General features: G+C 36.3%; 1 protein-coding gene across 6 annotated transcripts in view; it reads right to left on the bottom strand.

The window, feature by feature from the left end:
* Positions 1-12407, bottom strand: part of LOC119559143 (zinc transporter 2-like) — a 434223-nt gene that overhangs the window by 407868 nt on the left and 13948 nt on the right. The gene's annotated exons all lie outside the window — the stretch shown is intronic.

Raw genomic sequence — 12407 nt, 5'->3', positions numbered from 1 at the left:
TCCAATCCTTTGTTTTAATATGTTCAAGTGTAGCGAATTTAGAATAAATGTCGATGCATCTGATGTAATGTTTCCCTCAGATGAATAAATATCTACCACAAATTTGTCTCGACAATGTTCAGGGTTGGGTGTGATTTTAAAAGGCATTTTGGTATTTCTGTGTTCTGTTTTAGCCAAATTGCATATGTTGCATTCATTTATTATATTCTGAATTAATAGTTGGCTATTTGGAAAAAAGTGATTTTCTTTGAATAATTTAGTCATTTTCTGTATACCTGGATGTAAAAGTTTTTCATGTGATTGAAGTATAATTTCTTTGAATTCGGCGTATGAACAAACATTCTTTAATAAGTGGAGGCTGCGAATTACTTTAGTGTAAGTGGTATTAATAATTTCTCTGTGTGCTCTTTGAATGATTTCAAAATCTACGTCGCTTTCAATATGAATGGTAATGTTTCTATGAATAAAGTGATCAAGTAAAATTTGTTTGGCCTTGTCGAGTGTCATTACATTATATTGGATTGTGGTAATAGAGTTACCGAATATTGTTGAATGCTCTACTTTATTGTTATCGGATTTAATGAAAATTATTTGTTTTTTGAAATAGTTTATTGGTTTTTCTGTTAAATGAATTAGGTTACTATTATCTTCTTCTGCACTATGTTGAGTAACTTCACTGTGGTGATTTTCTTCAATTTTAATTCTTGATAATGCATCGGCAACTGAATTTTCTTTCCCTTTAATATAGTCGATTTTAAATTGGTATTCGTTTAACTTGGCTCTCCATCTTTGTAACTTGGCATTTGGTTCTTTTAAGGTATGCAGCCATCTAAGAGGTTGATGGTCACTAGCAATGAGAAAATGTCGTCCTAGTAAATAATGTCGAAAAGTTTTAGTGGCCCAAACAATGGCGAGTAATTCCTTTTCGATAGCACTGTAATTTAATTCATGTTCATTAAGTGTTCTGCTAATAAAGGATATAGGATGACCATTTTGAGAAAGTACGGCTCCAAGGGCTAGATTGCTGGCATCTGTGGTTAAAGTGAATTTTTTTTTCGAAATCGGGTAATTGGAGAATTGGTTCTCTAATTATTAAATTTTTAAGTTTTTTGAATGCTTCTATGTAGTCGAGATTTTGTGTATCTATTTTTGCTCCTTTTTTTAAACATTTGGTCATTGGTTTTGCTATGTCTGCGTAGTTTGGGATAAATTTACGATAATAACCGGTTAGTCCAAGGAAAGCTCTGATCTCTTTTACTTTTGTTGGAATTGGATATGAAACTATGGCTTTAACCTTAAGGGGGTTTGGTTTTATACCATTGGGGGTTACGATGTGACCAAGAAAACTAGCTTCTTTTTTTAAGAATTCACATTTGTCTAACTGCAGCTTCAAATTTGTTTCTGCAAGATTGGAAAAAACTAGCTGTAATGAATTTAAATGTTCGGTAAGGGATGTGGAAAAAATTATGATGTCATCTAAATACACTAAACAGTGTTTATTGAGCAACGGTCGAAGGATATTATTCATGCACCTTTGAAAAGTAGCAGGTGCATTTCTAAGGCCAAATGGAATTCGAAGGTATTCGTAATGACCGCTTTTGGTGGAAAATGCAGTTTTAGGTATTGATTCTGAGTCCATTTCTATTTGGTGAAATCCCTTTGCCAAATCGATAGTTGTAAAATATTGGCATTTACCTAGTTTACCAAGGATTTCGTCCATGTTTGGTATTGTATATCTGTCGGGAATAGTTATTTCATTTAGCTTTCTATAATCAATTACTACTCTATACTTAATTTTTCCAGAAGCATCAGTTTTTTTGGGTACTACCCAAGTAGGACTATTGTATGGTGAATTACTTTCCCTAAATAATCCCTGATTAAGCATTTCCTGTACTTGGTTATCGACTTCAATTTCGTGCGCTTGAGCAAGTGGGTACTGTTTTGAATAAATTGGGGAGTTATGTGTTGTATTTAGTACGTGTTTAATGGTATTTGTAAATGTTAGATTATCTCCTTCTTCATATTGAAGATTTTTGAATTTATTTAATAAACCTTTCAACCTTGAAGTTTCCTCCTGATTAAGGTGACCTAATCGAAACAATCCAAAATCAATTTTTTTTTATTGATTCCTGAGGTGATTTTTTAATTGGTTCTTTTGTCTTTTGGATATAAAAATTTCGGTTTTTTTCTGATTTTGAAGTTATTAATTTATATGTTTTATCAAAAAGGGTAACTGTGCTATTTTTGTAATTTATAATTGATTGTGCATTTTTCAACAATTTTCTGCCAATTAGTATATCATAATTATTAGAAAAATTGTGTACATAAAATGGTTCATTTGTTTTAAAAATACTATTGCTGGGTAACATAATTAAATTGTTCAATGTAATAGGGCCATTTGATGTCAAAACTTCGCATATAGTATTTTGAATAGGAAGACAAAATATATTTTTATTGATCGTATTTATTGTGGATCCTGTGTCTATAAGGCAATTGTATGTGCAACCTTTGTATGCTATTTCTATGTATTGGTGTTGTCCGGGGCTGTTGACCGAAAATTTTCGTTTGGTTCTGAGCTATTTTGATTTTGTTCATCTTTATTTTCGGTGTATTGTACCTGTTGTTGCTGTTGTTGTTCATTAATCAACCTATGGTATTGATTGTGGTCATAATACTGTTGTTCATAATAATTAGGTTGTATTTCTTCGTATTCGTGTTCGTGTGCGTCTTGAAATCTCAATTCGTCAATAGACATTTTGGTTTGTTCACTGTCCGATGGTCTTAGTCGTTTGGTAACCGGGAAGTTAGTATTTTTAGATGTGGAGGGTTGTTGTTGTTGAGGGTATGTATTTCCTTTAAAATGTGTTGTTTGAGGTTTTTGAATTTTATTTGAATATTGTGGAAAAGGATTTTTGTGAGTAAATGGTTGTGTGTTCATGTATTGGTTGGGTCCGAAATGATTTGGCCACATATTTTGGTTGTTAGGTATTTGTTGTGTATAGGTGGGTCTAAACGATTGCGTGTATTGATTAAAATTAGGTTGGAATGGTTGAGAATATTGTGGGTAACTTGGTCGATATTGGGTTTGTGTATTTGTATTGAATTTGTGTGGTTTAGAATTCTGATTAGGGTTTGAGTTTTTATTACGATTTTCTGGAATTTTATTTAATTCAAAATTAACATGTTCTTCATATATTGCCTCATTTTGTGCGATAGTGATTAATGATCTTAAGTCTACAATGTCATGATGAGCCAAAATAGTGAATAATTGTATTGGTAATTTTCTGATCAATATTTTAATGGAATCTTTAATCGCCTGAAGATAAATAAGAAAATCTGGCTGGTTACCTTCTAGATGCAATTTCGAAATTAGTACTTGACGTCGTCTTTCTGCTTCTTCGCAGAATGCTCTCAGATTTCCCTTGTAAGGTGTCTCCCTGAAGTTCTCCAGTAGTTTGTAGTTCGGTGTTTGGGGTTTAAATTCTGCAACTAGTCTCGATCTAAGGGTAGGCCAATCTTCAATGTTCGGAAGGCCCAATGATCGTGTTACGTGTCCGTCCAAGTTTCTTTCGATGGCTCCAAGAAGAATCCTCTGTTGTCGCACATCATTAGTTTGGTAGAGTGAAATTACATAGTCCACTCTGCTGACGAAAGTGTAGAGAGTTTCTGGATCACCCTTAAATGGCATGATGTCTTTTAGCTGCCGACGAGCTTCAGCAAGGTGGTTGTCGCTTAGTGCAACGACTTGGGGTGCGGCGATAACTGGTTGTGCCATTGTTATAGTAAATTTGTTGTTATAGTAAAATAAAATTGTATTTTAGTTTATTTTTGATTTCACTTTTTAAAGTTGAAGTGTTTGTTTAAATTAATTTTCTTAATAATTGTTGTTATTAACTGTTAGGTGCCGTTGGACTTATTGTGTTTTTATTTTTATTCTTCCACCTTTTGTTGGACAACCGAATTGGAATTATAATCCAAGTTGAAGGGTTTTAAAATGTTTTGCGTAATTATTGTTCGAGAACTGAATTTTAAAATTTAATTTATTTTTCACTCGAGGTTCTTTTTTTTCGGATACTTTTTGTATCCTACCGACTGCGCCAGTAAAGTGTTGATATTTATTTGAGTCGAACTAATGTCCCGTCAGTTGACTAAGGACAACGCCAAGTTGAATTAATAAACGAATATTTAAGTTCACGTCTTTATTCAAATGATCTCAGCTTAAGACTGAATTATTGTGACAAAAATCTTACTTCTACTGCCCTTTGTTTACATAAGTTGGGGAGCGAGATCGCCCGCTTGGGATATTGATTGTACATAATAATTTGAGAGTGAGAGTGCCATTTAGAGAGCGGGACTTAGTCATTTAGAGAATTGTTTATGTTATTGAGAAGCCGCATTGCCTGCTCCGGATGTGGATTGTTTACATTGGTTCAGCGTGGGATCGCCTACGCTGCAGATTCTTATTTCTTGGTACATAACGGAATTTGTGAATATGTGCTGGTGTCTTGAACGGTAATCAAAGTTTATGCGGTGTGTGACAACTTTGATGGAAAGCGTTGATCTTGTCACAACTTATGTGCTCCAACATAACAGAAAAAAACAAGGGATAACGCTAAGGTCGGGTGCCTCGACTATCAAATACCCGTTACACACCTAAAGGGAACAAGAAGGGAAGAGGTAGCGTTATGGGCGTTTGTGGGCGTTAGATTGGGAGTGTCAATCTTTTTTTTAGGTCAATCGATACGAATGGACTAGACAAATACATATCAGTAAAAATTTTATATCAGTAAACATTTATTTCTAGCACTAGAACTGTAGCAGCCACAGTTTTGGGCAAACTTGCGCAGCGTACGAAGATAAGGAATACAAATTTGAAGTCCCAACTTTCAATCTTTGATAGTTTCCGAGATATCCGCGTTCATACGGACGATTTTTTAGAGATTGTGGTCGTTACAGTGGGCGTTGAAACATTTTTTTATCAATCGATAGGTATTGACGACAACAAAACATTTAAGTTACATCTTTTTCAAGCTTTAAAACTACATGAGCCATAGTTTTGTGCGGTTTGTGGACGTTAGAGTGACGTGTGGCAACGTTCGTGTAATAAATTTGCGATGCGTACGGAATCTAAATTTGAAATTTGAACTCTCTAGCTCTTATAGTTTCCGAGATCACATCGTTCACACGGACGGACGGACAGATTACACAAAAAAAACCAGGAAGAACGCTATAGTCGAGTACCTCCACTATCAGATACCCGTTACTCAGCTAAAGGGACCAAAGGAAAATGGAGTTATGCAAGCAGCAATTGCGCCACCTACCGGCGGTAGACAGATTTAAGCGTTGTGGGCGTTAGAGTGGGCGTGTATCAATCGAACGATGTTGACGTAACTAATACATTTCAGCTAAAAATTTTTATCTAGCATGGAAATTGTGGGCGCCACAGGTTTGGACTTGCGCTGCGTAAGAAGCTCAGGAATCTGCACGCAAAATCTCAATAGCCTAGCTCTTATAGTTTCCGAGATCTCAGCGTTCATCCGGACGGACGGACAGACTGACAGACGGACATGGCTAGATCGACTCGGCTTGTGATCCTGATCAAGAATATATATACTTTATGGGGTCGGAACGCTTCCTTCTGCCTGTTAAATTCTTTCCGACGAATCTAGTATACCCTTTTACCCTACGAGTAACGGAAACAGAAATATAAAGATAATGTTCAATTTTTATTAAGTAGCATAAGACATGCTTATCGATATCAAAATAAAACGTTCCTTGTTTTGTTTTGACATTTATTTTCCGGTCCTACCTATATCAAATCAAACAAAAACACCTCTTAACGAGGTAAAAAGTAGTGGCGAACCCGCCTTTAACAAAAATTTCTGATATCAACAATTGCGACCAAAAATTATATTACATTCCATACTATAATAAACTTTCACGTTCCACTTCGGCTAAACTTTATTCTAATAAGTTATAGGTTGTTTACATTCACATTCTAATAAGAATGAAACATCTAATATGAATATTAAACTATTAAATTACAAGTTTTATCGCTTCAATTACCTATGTTAATAGCACAAGTATGGAATCTCAAGGGCTGTATAGTTTCAGATTCCAAGAGAAATCTGTCGTTTCTTACATTTACCGCCGAACTAGAGGGTCAAGTTTCCTATTTCGATTAGCTTCATGCAAGTAAAGGACCCTAAAGCCATAACAGATTTTCCTTTTGAAAAAATATAATAAGAATATTGTTCATCAAATTGGTTTTTTCTTTTTTATTCCAATAAATACGAAATATTTCGTATACGGAGCTGAAACGAGTTGCACTTTTTATCGCTTAATATCTTCCAAACGGAAATTTAAAAAGAAATCGTTCGGCTCTATTTTGAGAAAATAGTCAAAAAGTGGTTTTAAAAGATAACTTTTTGTCATAACTCTAAGTCTATTATATTCCGACTATATGAAGAGTATTTAGCAAATTAAATTATCTTTTCAGAGATATATAGCACGTTTCTGTAGGCTTTTTTTTCCGCTAAACTAGCGGGTTTTTCCAAAAGTCGTAGAACAAACGTTTTCTATTTTAAGCTACTTTATACACCCATAGGGTTTCCAAAACCCTAAAACTAAGATGGGATGCATACAAACCCACAAACAAAGGGACAAACATTTTCATTTTGGGAAGAAGAAGAAAATCTTGTTTTTTGAATTACTTTTGAACAAGACGTCGGACTTCAACAAATGAGGTGTCATTCGGCGCGTATCCTTAGTAAAAATAAAACAAGGAAGAACGCTATAGTCGAGTACCTCGACTATCAGATACCCGTTACTCAGCTAAAGGGACCAAAGGAAAGTGGCGATATGCAAGCAGCAAATGCGCCACCTACCGGCGGTAGACAGATTTAAGCGTTGTGGGCGTTAGAGTGGGCGTGGCAAAGTTTTTTTTAAATCAATCGATAGGTATTGACGAGACCAATACATTTCAGTTAAAATTTTTTATCTAGCACGAAAAATGTGGGCGCCACAGGCTTGGGCGGTTTGTGGGCGTTAGAGTGGGCGTGGCATATTCGCGTGACAAACTTGCGCTGCGCTCAAGCCTACGGAATCTAAATCTGAAATCCCATTTCTCTATCTTTGATATTTTCCGAGATATCCGCGATCATATTTACGATTTTTTGAAGTTTGTGGGCGGTTTGTGGGCGTTAAAGCAGGCGTGGCAAACTTTTTTTGGGGTCAATCGATAGGTATTGATGAGAACAATGCATTTCAGTTAAAATTTTTGTTCTAGCATCATAACTGTAGGAGCCACAGTTTTGGGCGGTTTGTGGGCGTTAGAGTGGGCGTGGCACTTTTCTGAAACAAACTTGCGCTGCGCAGGAATCTCAGGAATCTGCATGCCTAATCTCAGTATTGTTGCTCTTATAGTTTCCGAGATCTCAGCGTTCATACGGACAGACGGACAGACGGACAGACGGACAGACGGACATGGCTAGATCGACTCGGCTAGTGATCCTGATCAAGAATATATATACTTTATGGGGTCGGAAACGCTTCCTTCTGCCTGTTACATACTTTCCGACGAATCTAGTATACCCTTTTACTCTACGAGTAACGGGTATAACTAGCTAAACAGCCGGGGGCTTTTATCCCCACCGTATCCAGCAGCTTCAATTTTCTAAAATTTTACTTTTACACTTTCACCCCTTTTTCTCCCAAACAAATCTATATTTCGAAAGTCTTGGTATGCAATCTTCTTAGTTTTTGCGATACCTTTCGATTGGTGTATCACTTGTTACGATGGGACTATAATGGCAGATTTTCAATTCTGCGGCTATATATAGTAGTTGTCTTCGCACGCTCTCTCGCGCGCTTCGCCACTACGTGTACTGCCGTCCACAGTGATTGAACTCGTTATTCTGAAATATTAAAAAATGCTAAATACCTGAGAGGAAGAGAAATCGCTACAGTCGAGTGCCTCGATTATTAGATACCCGTTACTCAGTTTTAAAATGTGAAAATTGGTAATATATATAATATGTTTAATCCCAACAAACTCTAATAGTTTTCGAGATCTCAACGTTCATACCGACAGACAGACAGACGGACAGGCGGGCATGGCTAAATCGAGTCGGATATTGATCTTGATCAAGAGAATATACGCATAATATGTTAGAAAACGCTTCCTTCTTCCTGTTGAGTAACGAGTATCTAATTGTCTAGGATGTCGACTAAAGTGTCCTTTATTATGTTTTTTATAGTCTTTGTCTCCGAACAGGAACTGTTTCAAAACAAATAAATGTTAAGAGAGTATTCTCTGGATATATATAGGTAAGGAAAACGCAAAAAAAAGTTTGTATTTTCGTCTTGTATGTCTTGAACGGTAATCAAAGTTTATACGGTGTGTGACAACATTGATGGAGGCGTTGATCTTATCACAACTTATGTGACCCAAGATAACAGAACAAACAAGGAATAACGCTATAGTCGTGTGCCTCGACTATCAAATACCCGTTACACACCTAAAGGGAGCAAGCGGGGGGAGAGATAGTGCGACCTATCCGCGATTGGCGGGCAGATAGATTTAAGCGTTATGGGCGTTAGATTGGGCGTGTCAATCTTTTTATAGGTTAATCGATACGTATGGACGAGACAAATACATATCAGTGAACAATTTTTTCTAACTTCAAGACTGTGGGCGGCTTCTGGCCGCTAGAGTAGACTTTGACGATTTTATAGAGTTTGTGGGCGTTAGAGTGGGCTTGGCAACATTTTTCATCAATCGATAGGTATTGACGACAACAAAACATTTAAGTTACATTTTTTCCTAGCTTTAAAACTGCAGGAGCCATAGTTTTGTGCAGTTTGTGGATATACTTTTCTCCGAATACAATATACTTTTTACTCTACGGGTAACGGGTATAAAAATACGTTCGGTCGCTCACAAAACTAAGATAACGTTAATAAGCAAAAGAAACGTTAGAAGCCCAACCGCACCACACATACGTAAGCAGGTCAATTATCGCCGATAAGGACTAAAAATCAGCAACGTATGTAAATGTACTATTTTATAAACGCTGAGATCTCGGAAACTATAAAAGATAGGAAATGGAATTAGGCATACAGATTCTAGGCTTTCTTACGCAGCGAAAATTATTTCAGCCAGATACCAGGCCCGAGCACACAATTCGGTCATAACTTCTGGTAAACAATCAGATTTGAACAATTTATAGGTATTTAGAAAGGAATTGATAAACAAAACAATATCCTATTAACACTCATACAAAATCTTTAAGAATGTGGCAAGAAACAGATTTTCCTTAGTAAAAATAAAACTAGCTAAACAGCCGGGGGCTTTTATCCCCACCGTATCCAGCAGCTTCAATTTTCTAAATTTTTACTTTTACACTTTCACCCCTTTTTCTCCCAAACAAATCTATATTTCGAAAGTCTTGGTATGCAATCTTCTTAGTTTTTGCGATACCTTTCGATTGGTGTATCACTTGTTACGATGGGACTATAATGGCAGATTTTCAATTCTGCGGCTATATATAGTAGTTGTCTTCGCACGCTCTCTTGCGCGCTTCGCCACTACGTGTACTGCCGTCCACAGTGATTGAACTCGTTATTCTGAAATATTAAAAAATGCTAAATACCTGAGAGGAAGAGAATATGATCAAAAACAAGAGAAATCGCTACAGTCGAGTGCCTCGATTATTAGATACCCGTTACTCAGTTTTAAAATGTGAAAATTGGTAATATATATAATATGTTTAATCCCAAAAAACTCTAATAGTTTTCGAGATCTCAACGTTCATACCGACAGACAGACAGACGGACAGGCGGGCATGGCTAAATCGAGTCGGATATTGATCTTGATCAAGAGAATATACGCATAATATGTTAGAAAACGCTTCCTTCTTCCTGTTGAGTAACGAGTATCTAATTGTCTAGGATGTCGACTAAAGTGTCCTTTATTATGTTTTTTATAGTCTTTGTCTCCGAACAGGAACTGTTTCAAAACAAATAAATGTTAAGAGAGTATTCTCTGGATACATATAGGTAAGGAAAACGCAAAAAAAAGTTTGTATTTTCGTCTTGTATGTCTTGAACGGTAATCAAAGTTTATACGGTGTGTGACAACATTAATGGAGGCGTTGATCTTATCACAACTTATGTGACCCAAGATAACAGAACAAACAAGGAATAACGCTATAGTCGTGTGCCTCGACTATCAAATACCCGTTACACACCTAAAGGGAGCAAGCGGGGGGAGAGATAGTGCGACCTACCCGCGATTGGCGGGCAGATAGATTTAAGGGCGTTAGATTGGGCGTGTCAATCTTTTTATAGGTTAATCGATACGTATGGACGAGACAAATACATATCAGTGAACATTTTTTTCTAACTTCAAGACTGTGGGCGGCTTCTGGCCGCTAGAGTAGACTTTGACGATTTTATAGAGTTTGCCATAGTTTGCCATAGAGCCATAGTTTTGTGCGGTTTGTGGATATACTTTTCTCCGAGTACAATATACTTTTTACTCTACGGGTAACGGGTATAAAAATACGTTCGGTCGCTCACAAAACTAAGATAACGTTAATAAGCAAAAGAAACGTTAGAAGCCCAACCGCACCACACATACGTAAGCAGGTCAATTATCGCCGATAAGGACTAAAAATCAGCAACGTATGTAAATGTACTATTTTATAACCGCTGAGATCTCGGAAACTATAAAAGATAGGAAATGGAATTAGGCATACAGATTCTAGGCTTTCTTACGAAGCGAAAATTATTTCAGCCAGATACCAGGCCCGAGCACACAATTCGGTCATAACTTCTGGTAAACAATCAGATTTGAACAATTTATAGGTATTTAGAAAGGAATTGATAAACAAAACAATATCCTATTAACACTCATACAAAATCTTTAAGAATGTGGCAAGAAACAGATTTTACCGTTATGGGCGTTTGTGTGCGTGGCATTTTTTTTGGGTTATTCATTAGGTACTGATGAAATCAATACATTTATGTTTAATTGTTTATTCTAGCATCAAAACTGTGGACATCAAGAGTCGGAAAACTTTATTGTATGGCTTCAATGGAAATGAAAAACAAGAAGGGAAGTTAACTTCGGCAAGCCGAAGTTTGTATACCTTTGCATTTATAATTATTAAATTTAATTCAAAATTCTTAAAAATACAAAAAATTATATTCCCAATAGTGTCAGAAAACAACGAACTATAATTTGTTTCATATTATTTTCCCACCAATTTTCCGATCGTTCCTATGGCAGCTATATGTTATAGTCATCCGGTTTTGATAAAATTAAATTCGAAATTCAGAACTAATTAAAAAATGTTATTTTCAAGCGTTATATGTTAAAAACAAGTAAGAACGCTATAGTCGAGTACCTCGACTATATGCAAGCAGCAAAGCGATATGGAAATGCGCCACCTACCTTCGGTAGACAGATTTAAGGGTTATGGACGTTAGAGTGGGTGCGACAAACTTTTTTAGGTCAATCGATAGGTATTGACGAGACCAATGCATTTCAGTTAAAATTTTTTATCTAGCATGAAAATTGTGAGCGCCACAGGCTTGTGCGGTTTGTGGGCGTTAGAGTGGGCGTGGCATATTCGCATAACAAACTTACGCTGCGTACAAGGCTACGGAATCTAAATTTGAGATTCCTATTCTCTATCTTTGATAGTTTCCGAGATATCGACGGTCATATTAACGATTATTTGAAGTTTGTGGGCGGTTTGTGGACGTTAAAGTGGGCGTGGCAAAATTTTTTTGGGTCAATAGATGATAAAAATACATTTCAGCTAAAATTTGTATTTTAGCATCAAAACTGTAGGAGCCACATATAACCTCCTACGCTTGGAAATAACATTTTTGAATTAGTTCTGAGTTTCGAATTTAATTTTATTAAAATCGGACGACTATATCATATAGCTGCCATAGGAACGATCGGAAAATTGGTGGGAAAATAATATGAAACAAAATATAGCTTCGGTGTTTTTAAACAAATAACCTCCTACGCTTAGAAATAACATTTTTTAATTAGTTCTGAATATCGAATTTATTTTTATCAAAATCGAACGACTATATCATATAGCTGCCATAGGACCGATCGGAAAATTAGTGGGAAAACAATATGAAACAAATTATAGCTTCGGTGTTTTTTAACATATAACCTCCTACGCTTGGAAATAACATTTTTTAATTGTTTCTGAATTTCGTATGTCCATGTCCGTCTGTCCGTCTGTCCGTCTGTCTGTCTGTCCGGATGAACGCTGAGATCTTGGAAACTACAAGAGCTAGGCTATTGAGATTTGGCGTGCAGATGCCTGAGCTTCTTACGCAGCGCAAGTTTGTTTCAGTAGAGCGCCACGCCCACTCTA

Source organism: Drosophila subpulchrella, unplaced genomic scaffold (genome assembly GCF_014743375.2).
Source record: "Drosophila subpulchrella strain 33 F10 #4 breed RU33 unplaced genomic scaffold, RU_Dsub_v1.1 Primary Assembly Seq18, whole genome shotgun sequence".
NCBI classification, from domain to species: domain Eukaryota; kingdom Metazoa; phylum Arthropoda; class Insecta; order Diptera; family Drosophilidae; genus Drosophila; species Drosophila subpulchrella.
Note: the sequence above shows the minus strand (reverse complement) of the source record. Positions and strands in the feature narration are given on the sequence as shown.